The sequence below is a fragment of the Ceratotherium simum genome, chromosome 40 (genome assembly GCF_057802395.1).
Source record: "Ceratotherium simum simum isolate JZ-2026a chromosome 40, ASM5780239v1, whole genome shotgun sequence".
Lineage (NCBI taxonomy): Eukaryota > Metazoa > Chordata > Mammalia > Perissodactyla > Rhinocerotidae > Ceratotherium > Ceratotherium simum.
Genome location: NC_141939.1, coordinates 821,754 through 834,152, shown reverse-complemented (window position 1 = coordinate 834,152; position 12,399 = coordinate 821,754).

Below are 12,399 nucleotides of genomic sequence, written 5' to 3'. Positions count from 1 at the left end.
GTCGGTGTGCGCCCAAGATCTGAACCCCGGGCCGCCAGTAGTGGAGCGCACGCACCTAACCGTTAAGCCATGGGGCTGGCCCTCTTCTGTCTTTTTTTTTTTTTTAATTTTTTATAATTTTATTTATTTTTCCCCCAAAGCCCCAGTAGATAGTTGTATGTCACAGCTGCACATCCTTCTAGTTGCTGTATGTGGGACGCGGCCTCAGCATGGCCGGAGAAGCGGTGCGTTGGTGCGCGCCCGGGATCCAAACCCGGGCCGCCAGCAGCGGAGCGCGCGCACTTAACCGCTAAGCCACGGGGCCAGCCCCTCTTCTGTCTTGACTATTATCTCTTTTACCCTTGATCAGAACAGTTAATGAAAAGTGCATAGCTTTGCAAACTAGGTTGATGGTTCCTGTCCTGAGAGTCAGTTTTAAGAAGATGATTTTTAGAAGGCAGACTGTAACAATAAGGAGGCTGTGCCTGCCTGACCTGCACCTGAGAGAGGTTAGACCACTGGTTAGGTACATGCCATGGAGTCGCTCAGAAAATGTTCCCCATTTACTGTCAGGCACTGTCCCAAGCTTTTTATATATGTTTAATTCTCAAGACCTTTTGCAGTAAGTCTTACCCTTATTTTACAGGTGGTGAAACAGGCCTGGAGAACTGCTGTATCTTTCCCACTATTATGTATTAGCAGAGAATGAACATCAGTTGTAGCCTTTGGGGCTGGCTGAAAGTATTCTTGTGACTTCTTATTTGAGGAAAAAGGAAGGGGCTGTGGTAAAGGAGAACCTAGCACTAAGCCTTGAACTGAGGGTTCTGGAAGAGACCCTCTGGGAGTTTTGGTACTGGCTTCCTCTCCTGGTACTATATGACCTCACCCAAGCCCAGATTCTATCTTTGCCCTGTGATTAAATGAAGAGTAACCTTCCCCAACATTTTTCCCTTGGCTCAAGAGAGGGCAGCTGAGAAAATACTTGAACCAAGGATGTGTTTCTCTAGGCAGAGACCAGAGAGAGTTTGTATCTCTGTATATAGTAGTAGCTGCCATGGCCTGGGGATATATGCTGGTGAGAACCCTGGCCTTTTTAAATCAAGGTTGTACGTGGGCATATTAAGGAGTCGGGTGATTGAACATAGCTTGTAACAAAAACTGGTCTCACCAGCATTTCTTCCTTTCCAGAGGCAACCATTTTCAAATCTTTTGGTATTTCAGTTCTCCTCTGTATATGTAAATAATATGCGTGTATTACTACTTGGCCCTTTCAGTTTTTGGCTCTTGACTTCCTATATTGGAAAATGATTAGTTTAATCTTCAGCTTTTAACATACACAGACCGTAACCTCCCACCTTCACTGTATAATTGGGTCTTAATTTTGGTAAGAACAATAGAGTATTCAAAAAATATTACTGAGCTGCTGAGTCTTGTAGTAAACATATTGTGATCACTTTTTTTGTATAGTTGTGTGTCACTTAATGATGGATACGTTCTGAGAAATGTGTTGTTAGGTGATTTCATCATGCAACCATCAGAGTATACTTACACAAACCTATATGGTATAGCCTGTTGCTCTTAGGCTACAAACCTGTGCGGCATGTTACTATACTGAATGCTGTAGGCAGTTGTAAGTATTGGTGTGTATTTGTGTAAGTATTGGTGTATCTAAGCAGAAAAGGTACACTAAAAATACGGTATAAAAGATAAAAAATGGTACACCTGTATAGGGTGCTTATCATGAATGGAGCTTGCAGGACTGGAGGTTGCTCTGGATGAGTCAGTGAGTGAGTGGGCCGAGGACATTACTGTACACCACTGTAGACTTATAAATACTGTACACTTAAGCCACACGGAATTTATAAAAAAAATTTTTCCTCAATAGTAAGTTAACCTTAGCTTACTGTGACTTTAATTTTTTCAACTTTTTAACTCTTGTAATAACACTTAGCTTAAAACATACACGTTGTACGGCTGTACAAGAAATATTTTCTTTATATCCTTACTGTATAGGCCTTTTTCTATTAAAAAATCTTTTTTTTTTTTTTCAAACTTTTTTGTTAAAAATGAAGACACACACATTAGCCTGGGACTACACAGGGTCAGGGTCATCGAGATCAGTCTTCCACCTCCTTACCTCGTTCCCAGTGTGAGGTCTTCAGGGGCAGTGACACATGGAGCTGTCATCTGTGATAACAATGCCTTCTGGAATACTTCCTGAAGGACCTGTCTGAGGCTCTTGAGGAAGTGTCACTCTTTTGTATGTCCATGGTGGTTTGCTTAGTGTGTGTCTTTCATCGTAGAGTTGCTTATAAGCAGATAATGTACTATGAACATTCCTCCCTATTAATGAAAACCTTTCGGTGTTAGGTTCCATGTTTTCGAATTTTTTAAGGAGCTTATTGAGATCTGCGAGAGCTGCTAAACTGGGCACTGAATATTCTGGGATTCTTTTTCTTCTGCGGCTTACTCCTCTTGCCTCCTCTTCAGCTATGCGTTCCTGTTCAGTCCAACAACTCCTCATCAGTCAGTTCCTCTGGAGCCACCTCGTCAGTGTTTTCCTCAGTTGCAGCAATAGCCTGGGCAAAGATCTTTCACAGGGAATAGGCCTTAAAAGCTGCTATACCTCCTTGATCCATTGGTTGGATCAAAGAGGTGGTGTTTGGAGGGAGAAACACCGCTTTGATATTGAAATGATGAAGATGATCATTAAAAGGAGAGTGTCTGGGAGCATTATCAACAAATAAGCAAAATCTTGAAGGTTATGTTATTCTCTAAACAGTACTCCATTTCTCTGGCATAGCAATTCAGGAAGGCATCTTGGAAGAGGAGCTGAGTCATCCGTGACGACTTATTGCTCTTAGAGTACTCTGGGAGTGTGCACTTATTGATGTGCTTGAAGGCCCTGGGGTTCTCAGTGTGCCAGATCACAAGGAGTTTCTTTTCTTTTTTTTTTTTTTAATAATTTTATTTATTTATTTTTTTCCCCCAAAGCCCCAGTAGATAGTTGTATGTCATAGCTGCACATCCTTCTAGTTGCTGTATGTGGGATGTGGCCTCAGCATGGCCGGAGAAGCAGTGTGTCGGTGCACGCCCGGGATCCGAACCCGGGCCGCCAGCAGCGGAGCGCACGCACTTAACCGCTAAGCCACGGGGCCGGCCCTCACAAGGAGTTTCAAGTTGTAGCCTGCAACATTGCCACCAAGCAAGACTGTTATCCTGTCCTTAAAAGCGTTGAAACCTGGTATTGCCTTGGCCTCCTTAGAGATGAAAGTCCTTTCAGGCTTCTGTGTCCAGAATAGAGAGGTTTCCTTCATATTGAATATTTGCTCTGGCCGGTAATTTTCCTCCACAATCAGCTTATCTAGAGTTTCCAAAAATTCTTCAGCTGCCTTTACATCAGCACGTGGAGACTTACCACTCACATATGAGATAATGAATGAGTCTTGAATTATTTCAACACCCAGAGCTAGCAGTGAATTCAACATCATAGTTGAGTTTAGCCTTTTCTTTCAACGTTGCAAACAAACTTTGCTTTGGCCGTGATGGTCATGGTTGTGAGAGGGCTACGCTTTGGCGTCTGGTCTTCAGGCCAGGTGGTTAGAAGTTTCTCCATGTCTGATACAGGCCCTCCTCGAATGTTTGTTAGTCTCGCCTTCAGTGAAGCAGCAGCTTTGACAGCTGCTGTCACTTTGTTCTTGTTCTTCAAGATGGTAGCTATGGCGGAGTGGGACGTGCCTGACTGGCAAGCAATAACCATCACTGATTTTCCACCTTGGTAGTCCTCAATCACCTTTAATTTCCTTTCCAGGTCAGTCACTCAGTGTGACCTCTTGCTGGCAACATTAGCAGTGGATTTTGTATACTTAGGAGCCATGATGACCAAAACAACGTGAAATTAAGTGAAGCACAAGAGACAATGATGTAATCAAGAGATGCAATGAACACGATGTATGAGGCTGCTGCAGGCGTAGCATGGCATACTCTTTTACAGGAAACTTTTTTTTATAAGTAGAAAGAGTACACTCTAAAATAGTGATAAAAAGTATAGTAAATACATAAACCAGTAAGTCATTTATTATCATTATCAAGTAGTATGTGGTGTACATAACGTAATTGTGTATGCTATACTTTTATACGACTGGCAGCACTGTAGGTTTACACCAGCATCACCACAAACACATGGGTAAGGTATGGCACTATGACATTACTATGGCTATGATGTCACTAGGTGATAGGAATTTTTCAGCTCCATTATAATCTAGGCCCACTGTTGTTTATGCAGTCATTGACTGAAATGTTATGCAGCACATGACTACAACTTTTTTTCCCTGGAGTAAGTTGTCCTTTTTTTTTTTCAGGTTCTTAAAACTAATCCATGCCAAAACTCTCCACCAGTTGTCTAATTTCCTTTTAGGACTATCCAAAGCAACAGGAATGTTACCAATTCATTCACAAGCCTCACTCACAGCTTCTGATCTGCTCTGGTCCAGACAGTTTCACATGTGCATCCTAAAATTTCCCTCCCTCATTGTGGGGATTTCTTTTACCTCCTTTGTTGGATTTCCTATTTCCTGTAGCCCCTGTTTTCGTTTTTCTTGGTTTATTTCCTTGTCTTTGTGGAGAATACCCTCTAGCAGCTTCCTGAGAAAGAGTATAGGGGAGGATGTTTTTGAGACCTTGCATGTCTGAACATGTTTTGATTCTATCTTCACACAGGTTCGAAATAATTTCCTTTCAGAATACAGACGGTATTGCTTTCAGTGCTGCTATTGAAGTCTGAAGCCTTTCTGACGACTGATCCCTTGTGTGTGTGTGTGTGACCCATCTTTCTGGAAGCTTGTTGGATATTTAGTTTTTAGTGTTGGAAACTTGACAGTGAAGAGTTGGTTTATTTTTTAATGGACTGAGTGTTTCACCCCTTTGAAGTCAGAAAGTCACATCCTTTAGTTCTAGGAACTTCCTGAATTACTTGGATATCCTCCACAATTTTTTTCTTTTCTTTTTTAGCTAAGCTACTGAACTAGTTCTCCAGTTTCCCAGTTTTTTACTCAATACAGTTTTCTGTTTCTCTGGCCTTGTCCTTCTTTTGAGAGATGTCCTCAACTCTGTTGTCAAATCCTGCTGTCCTTTTTTTTGAGAAATGTCCTCAACTATTGTCAGATCCTGCTATTAAGATTTCTGCACCTTTTTAATTCCCAAAAACTTTAAAAAAATAGCATCCTATTTCATGGATGCAATCAAAAAAATGTTTTTCTTTGAGGATATTAGTGATAATTTTAATCTATTAAAATATTTTTCTTTCTACTTCTTACCCTGGCTTTTTGCTCTAGTCTCTGTCGTGCCAAGCTTTCCTTAGCTGCTTGGTGATCTTTGGTCATCTGCTCATACTTAAGAGTGGAGCACTAAAATGCTGGTGGGAAGCTCTAAGTGTGTAGGTGGCAGTTGTCATCCTCTGGGGCCTTTGTCTTGGGCAGTGGCTCTCAACCAGGGGTGATTTTTGTTGCTCGTGCCTGCTGGGATATGTGGCAATATTTAGAGACATTGATGGTTGTCACAGTTGGGAGATGCTACTGGCCAGAGATGTTGCTGTGAAGATCCTACAGTACACAGGGGCAGCCCCCTACAACCCAGAATCATCTGGTCAGAAGTGCTGAGGCTGAGAAACCGTGGTCTAAGGTGATCTGGTTAGACTGTTTGCTTGGAGGAATCCCAGACAAGAATCCAAAAGGTAAAAGCTTGACTGCTCAAAGTTCTGGGGTGCAGTGTGAGAAGGGAGGTCACTGTGTATTTAATCTCGCTGTTTTCAGTACAGATAGTCCTCGTTTTATATGGCTGCAATATGCGCTAATTTATTACCACCAATTAGGTAAATAACACCAGTTCCCCAACAGCACAGTTCAAATTTCAGTTGCCGTGTACATTAACTGTGAGTAATTGCATAAAGTACAAACTTGAATGCTAGCTCTTAGCTCACAAATCACGTTTACGAAAGAACAGATGCATGTCACGATCAATGACCTATCAGGTCATTTCTTTCAAAGTCTGTTGGTGATTGGTTGCTGGGCATTTATTATTCCCTTCACTCACAGATGACAAAGCTTTTGGGAGTGTTGCCTCCTTATCTCCCAGCAGTAGGGAGATATGTCAGCTTTTAGCTCTACTGTTAGATTATGTTCCAGATTCTCTTGGGGGCTTGAATAAAAGTGTGAAAACTTGCTTTTTATCATCAAACACGACTTTCATTGATCCAGCCAATGGACAAAGAGGTTATTTCAACTTGTAACAGAATTTTGGGCAGGCTGTTGATACGTCAACTGGAGATTTTGCAATTTCTTTAGCTGAGGTTTGAAAGAAATCAAAACCATCCTGGCGGAAAGTAACAGTAACGTGCAGTGTGGCAGAAACTTATTACACTGCAAATAACTTTGCAGGATTCATATTCAACTGAGTTGTACTTGACAGTGGGGAGAATGACGCTGCTGCTGTTTGAGAGATTCTAGATAGGCAGCCAGAGGAGCTGAGTGAAGGTGAACTTGTCAGCATAAATGAGGAAAGAGATTGTGATGAAAAGGATGCAGGTGTCCCAGAGGAAGTGATGCTGGCCGAAACTTCCCATGAAGGGCCTTCTCGGAGGTATTTCACAACAGTGAAAGAAAGGTAAAAAGTTGAAAGCTGATCCAAACACACTTTAATCCCACTATTTCTAAGGTTTTAAATTACAGTGTACTAAATAAATAGTTTTACTATTTTTTTCATTTTTGTATACATTTATAACTCAGTTTTAACGTTTTGACAAAAATTTTTAAAGTTCACAGGACAGCCGTCATTTTTCCTGTTGATTGTTAGGTCACTTTGCATGGTTTCAGCTTGCAGGGTCATTTTTATGGACCCACACCTACTGTGCAAAGTGAGGGCTGCCTGTATATTACTTGCCCTCAACTCCATCCACTGTTTGCCAATCCATGGGCCCTCTGTTGTACCCTTTATAAAATCAACTCCCAGCCTAATGCCACATACAAGACAGATGCCTGACTACAGTGTGGGGCAAAGGATCTGGGGGCTGAACTGCTGCTGCTTAGAAAAAATATCTTTAATTATGGAGATTTTCAAATATACATGAAAACAGAATAGATTTTTATTTATTTTTTATTTTTTTCCCCCCAAAGCCCCAGTGGATAGTTGTGTGTCGTAGCTGCACATCCTTCTAGTTGCTGTATGTGGGACTCGGCCTCAGGATGAACGGAGAAGTGGTGCCTCGATGCGCACCCAGGATCCGAACCCGGGCCGCCAGCATCGCAGCGCGCGCACTTAACCACCAAGCCACAGGGCCGGCCCTGAAAACAGAATAGAAGGAACCTGCGTACCATGTACTCATCATCCAGCTCCAAGAACAATCAACATTCTGCTGTTGTTTCGTATCTTCTTCCTCACACACTAAAAATTTTTTGCTGGAGTATTTTAAAGCAAATCTCAAATGTATCATCTCACCTGTAAAATACTTCAGGATATGTCTGAAAGATAGCGTTTTGTTTTTGTTTTTAAATGTTATCACAATGTGCCCTAACTGCTTCTTAGACTTTCGGTCTTTCTGGCTTGAATTCCTCCTTTATTGTCTCTTCTAGAAGCACCTTGTTCTCCAATTTCTGGGCCTTTTAGTGGCTGGCTTAGCTTCTGCCTTCTTGGGTAGGCCACGTCTTTCCATTTGCTGTTTCGCTACCACAATTTTGTGGTGGTGTTGCCTTGCCTGTCGACTATGTCCCTGCAATAGTCCCTTACTGCCATTTTGGTCGTGTTTCAGAGGGAGTGAAGTAAATGTTGCAATCTGTCTTTACCTAGGGATTCTTGACTAATTGGTATTTCAGTGATTTTTTTTTTAAAAAGTGAAAAATTTATTGGAATGTTTAAATTGAAAGTTTTTTGGACAACAGTTAAATGTAGAAGGTAGCGTGAAAGAACCTTGCTTGCTTCCCCCTTTCCCAGTCCCACTGCCCAAAGGTAACTGTCAGTAGCTTGCATGGCAGCAAATTGTGGTTATTGTTGATAGTTTGCATATCTTCTTAGGCATTTTGCTTATGCATGTGTGCACATCTGCACACACATGTACGCACACACACACTTGCAGAATCTATCTTTTTGAGAGATGAAGCTGTTTATTTCTTGGTAAAGCCCCCTGGGTGTGTAGAAGTTAAAAGGTGTCATTCACAGCATAAACAGGTCAATGTTGAGTCACCTGGTTAACCAGCTCCGTAGCTGAGAACTAGATCAATGTTACACAGTCATGCACGTGTTTACTTACAAGTTACCAAACCTTTGCAAGCTGGGCAGAGCTTTAGGCTAAGCCAGTGCTTTCAACACTGCATTTCCTGATTGGCAGGAAATAAAAGGATTTGTTCTCACTCTACCTCACTCACCTTCAGGCAACATAAAGCTGCTTAGAGACCAAAGGTGGCCAAGTTAAGGCCCCTGCTCGTTAAAAGCTGGGTTGTGGTGTTCCCTAGAAAATCTAGTGGTGCAGAGATACCTCCGTCTATTAAAACACTTTCTCTACTGTGCTGTGCACAAGATTTGCAAATATCTTAGTTGCCAGTGGTTTTGCCTTGTCTCACATCAGGATCTTGTTTAGTGCTCCAAATTTTAATAAGGTTTCTGAACTCATACCCCCTGGTGTGCAAGTTGTTTCCCTGTAACACAATTCTCTGCCTTTATCTGTGCCTCTACTTGAGAGATCTGAATTCTTTAACCATCCGTTGTTTCATCAGAGACACAGTGAGATATTTGAGAAGCTGAGAAGGGCCAGCCAGCTGGAGATTGCAGAGGTGCTAATGCCAAACTGTTACTTCTGTGACAGATGGATACTTTTGAGACTTTATTAATAGACTTTTAAAATAACTACTAAAATAAAACACTAGAGCTCCTCATCGGCAGTAGTCCTTGCCTTTCTAATGATCGGGCTCTTGTGTACATCCTTGTGATATTCAGAGATGGTGCCGGATTTCTTCATCTCATCTGAACATACTGTGGTGCAGTGCAGAATGCTGCTTCTTTAAAGGAACAAGATGGTTATTTTCTGGGGACTGCTGAAATCGTAGCAAGCTCTCCCCTCCCAGAGTATTATTTCTAAAGACCTAGATAGCAGGTTTCTACTTCCCATTTATTCTATTTCTAGAAGAAGCACATGTTCTCTAATTGCAGGCTTGGGCTGAATGCCTCAGCAGTGTTTCCCACTGTGCTAATTGGAAAAATATAGTTTTCAACTAACTGTGTCCTGCTTTGCAAAATAATAGTTGGCAGCTGAGTTGTGAGTTCGGTTCCTCAAGTGAAATAGTACTTTTTAGTTTAGCACAAAGGATAATGGACCTTTGGAAATCGCAGGGAGAGCCTATGCTGTGTACAAGGACCATTAGAGATCAAACTTCAGCCTGTAAGGACCAAGTTCCTATTGATTTGATGTCTTTTTCTCGGAGCTTTTATTAAATTTAATTTCAATTTAAAAATTTGAGGAGGCTAGGTTCTGGGAATGTTATTCAATATTGCCCATTAGTTGCACAGCCATATGATGGGTCTTGTGTATACCCTATTGATTTTGAAAGGAGGTAATTTTCTTTTAGCTAGAGACTTGGCTTCTGGCAAGCTCTTCATCAGCCTGAATGTGGTCGACCTTGCCAGCTTTTTGGAAGTGCTGTCAGTTTGTGAGTATAAAGTTGGTGTGATACTTCTGTTTAGAATCTTTGGTTTTTCTTAGAGTGGTTCTGTTGTGTTCCACGTAGAATCACTGTCTAGCATAGAGAAAGCCTTTAGATTCAAATTTTCCGTTGAAATCAAAGATCTTAAAGGCAGTTGATTGCCTCCTGTGTGCAGAATAGTGTGGGGGGTTAGGACATATGCTTTGGAGCCAGGCCTGTCTGGGTTCTAATTCCAGCTCTATCACTTGCTGCTTGTGTATCCTGGAGGTTATTTCATTTTTCTAAGGCTCAGTTCCCCTGTCTGAAGATTGGTGATAATAATGGTACTTATGTCACGGGATTTTCCGGAGGATTAAATACAGTAATGCATGTAAAGTGTGCAGTGCCTGACACTCCGTAAGCATTTCATAAGTAGTGTTTATTAACGGATCTCATCCTCCAAATAAATATATGTAGCTTTTGTTGACGTGGTAATGTTCAACTTGACGTTGATTCCCTAGGTACCTTTCCTTGACTGTGGTGTGACAAGTAATTTTTTTTTTTTTGTGAAGAAGATCAGCCCTGAGCTAACATCTATGCTAATCCTCCTCTTTTTGCTGAGGAAGACCAGCTCTGAGCTAACATCTATTACCAATCCTCTTCCTTTTTTTCCCCAAAGCCCCAGTAGATAGTTGTATGTCATAGTTGCACATCCTTCTAGTTGCTGTATGTGGGACGCGGCCTCAGCATGGCTGGAGAAGTGGCGCGTTGGTGTGCCTGGGATCCGAACCCAGGCCACCAGTCGCCGAGCGCACGCACTTAACTGCTAAGCCATGGGGCTGGCCCACAAGTAATTTTTCTTAACGTTACCTTTATTTCTTAAATCTGAAATGAAGGATTTAATTTTGGTGGATTGCCTTTGAAGAAAAGTGTAGAAGACCTTGTATAAATTAGGATTACGTTAAACTGTGAGTGACAGAAAATCCCAAGAACAGAGAAGAAAGTTTATTTCTCTCCCAAGTAAAAGAAGCCCAAGGGCTGTTATAGTGGGGCCGTGGTCATCAGGGTAGAAAGACACGCTCTGTCTTGTTCCATCTTCAACCTGTGATTACCACCTCAAGACTCAAGGACCCAAAGATGTCAGTTGTCTCTTTACTGGTAATGTTAAGTTTGATCACTCAGATTCCTGATGAGCAGGAAACAGCAAGTCGTTTAGATGCCTTAGGAAGAAAAATGTACATTCCAGAGGGTGGGCTATAAACCTCACTCTTGATAGCAATTTCTGCATCCGAATCCAGTCAGAAGACAGGATTTTAACAGAGAATGTAATAAAAGAGTCCTTAACTAGGTGTAAAGTGTTAACTAGTAACAGAAATGGCAAAAAGCAACCACAAAGGTATCATGGAGGTAGCAACTACAGGGGAAATGAAGACAAGATGTTGGAATTATTAAAACTTTAGAGGCTTGGAGAAGAGCCCCTGGGAAGCTGAACCTCGGACCTCTGAGGAAGCGCCATTGCTTGGCTGGTGCTGGTGTCTCAGCTTGGAAGAGTCCCATGGTCCGAGCACCCACACCGCTGAGGAGGACGTGCTGGCAGCTGGTGACTTGAAGAGGTATGTGAAGAGGCTGAGAGAGGGCTAATAAACTGCAGACAGGACTCAGCTGCTGTTTAGGAGGGACCGGCTGCTGTCAGAGTGAAGAAATGTGAGGGCGGCCTTCACAGGACCAGGAAGCAAACAAGTTCCTTTTCCCTGCAGTCTCCCCGCAGCTCCCCCTGTTGGCAGACCACGTTAGGGAGGCAGCTGGCAAACAAGTGTTGTTGGAAGAGTCCCAGCCCCAGCGTCACCACAAAGTCTAGAGGGCAGGGTTTGAAGCTGAGAAATGATCCTTAACAACCAACACAGGGGTGTCTTCCAGATTTCTCCATTTTAAAAGCGTCTTTGGAACGAATAGCTTATCTGTGGGGTGAAACTTTGAAATTGTGTGACTGTCCTGTGTCCCAGCTGTCTTTCAGCCAAGGTCCTCAGTATCCACTGATGAGTCTTGCCTGATTCAGTTTTTACTAAGGTGGTTGTAAAATGGTGATTCTCTATTTTCCTTATGCCTTGTACATTTATTAGTTGGCATTCTTCAATAAAGGAGAGCTTTCCCTTCTCCTTCATCCCTTGCCCTGGGAAATGTGGTTTTCAGTTGAGGGGCCACATACCCAGCTACTAGTTGGAATTGCATTACTGAGAACTGGGGTAGAACAGATACTGGTTTAGGCAGCTAGCACTCTATCACAGTCCCAAGGCTAAGCAGCCTTATTAGTGCAATTGAATCCCTGATTGACTTGAACTGTAAAAGCTTTAGGAGGAATTAAGTGTTTTACATATGAAAGGATGAGGGGAAAAGGGGAATTCACAGGTGGTGTCTGGTGTCATTCACCTCAATGGACAAAATAGGCTAGTGGTTCTCAGCCTTGGCTGCACATTGGACTCACCTGAAGAGCTGAGGCCTGGGTTCCATCCAGGGCCATTGGGATTTAATTAGTATTGGTGTGACCTGGGCATCAGGATTTTTTTTTTTTTTTTTTGAGGAGGACCAGCTCTGAGCTAACAACCACTGCCAATCCTCCTCTTTTTTGCTGAGGAAGACTGGCCCTGGGCTAACATCTGAGCCCATCTTCCTCTACTTTATATGGGACGCCACCACAGCATGGCGTGACAAGCGGTACGTCGGTGCGCGCCTGGGATCCGAACCAGCAAACCCCAGG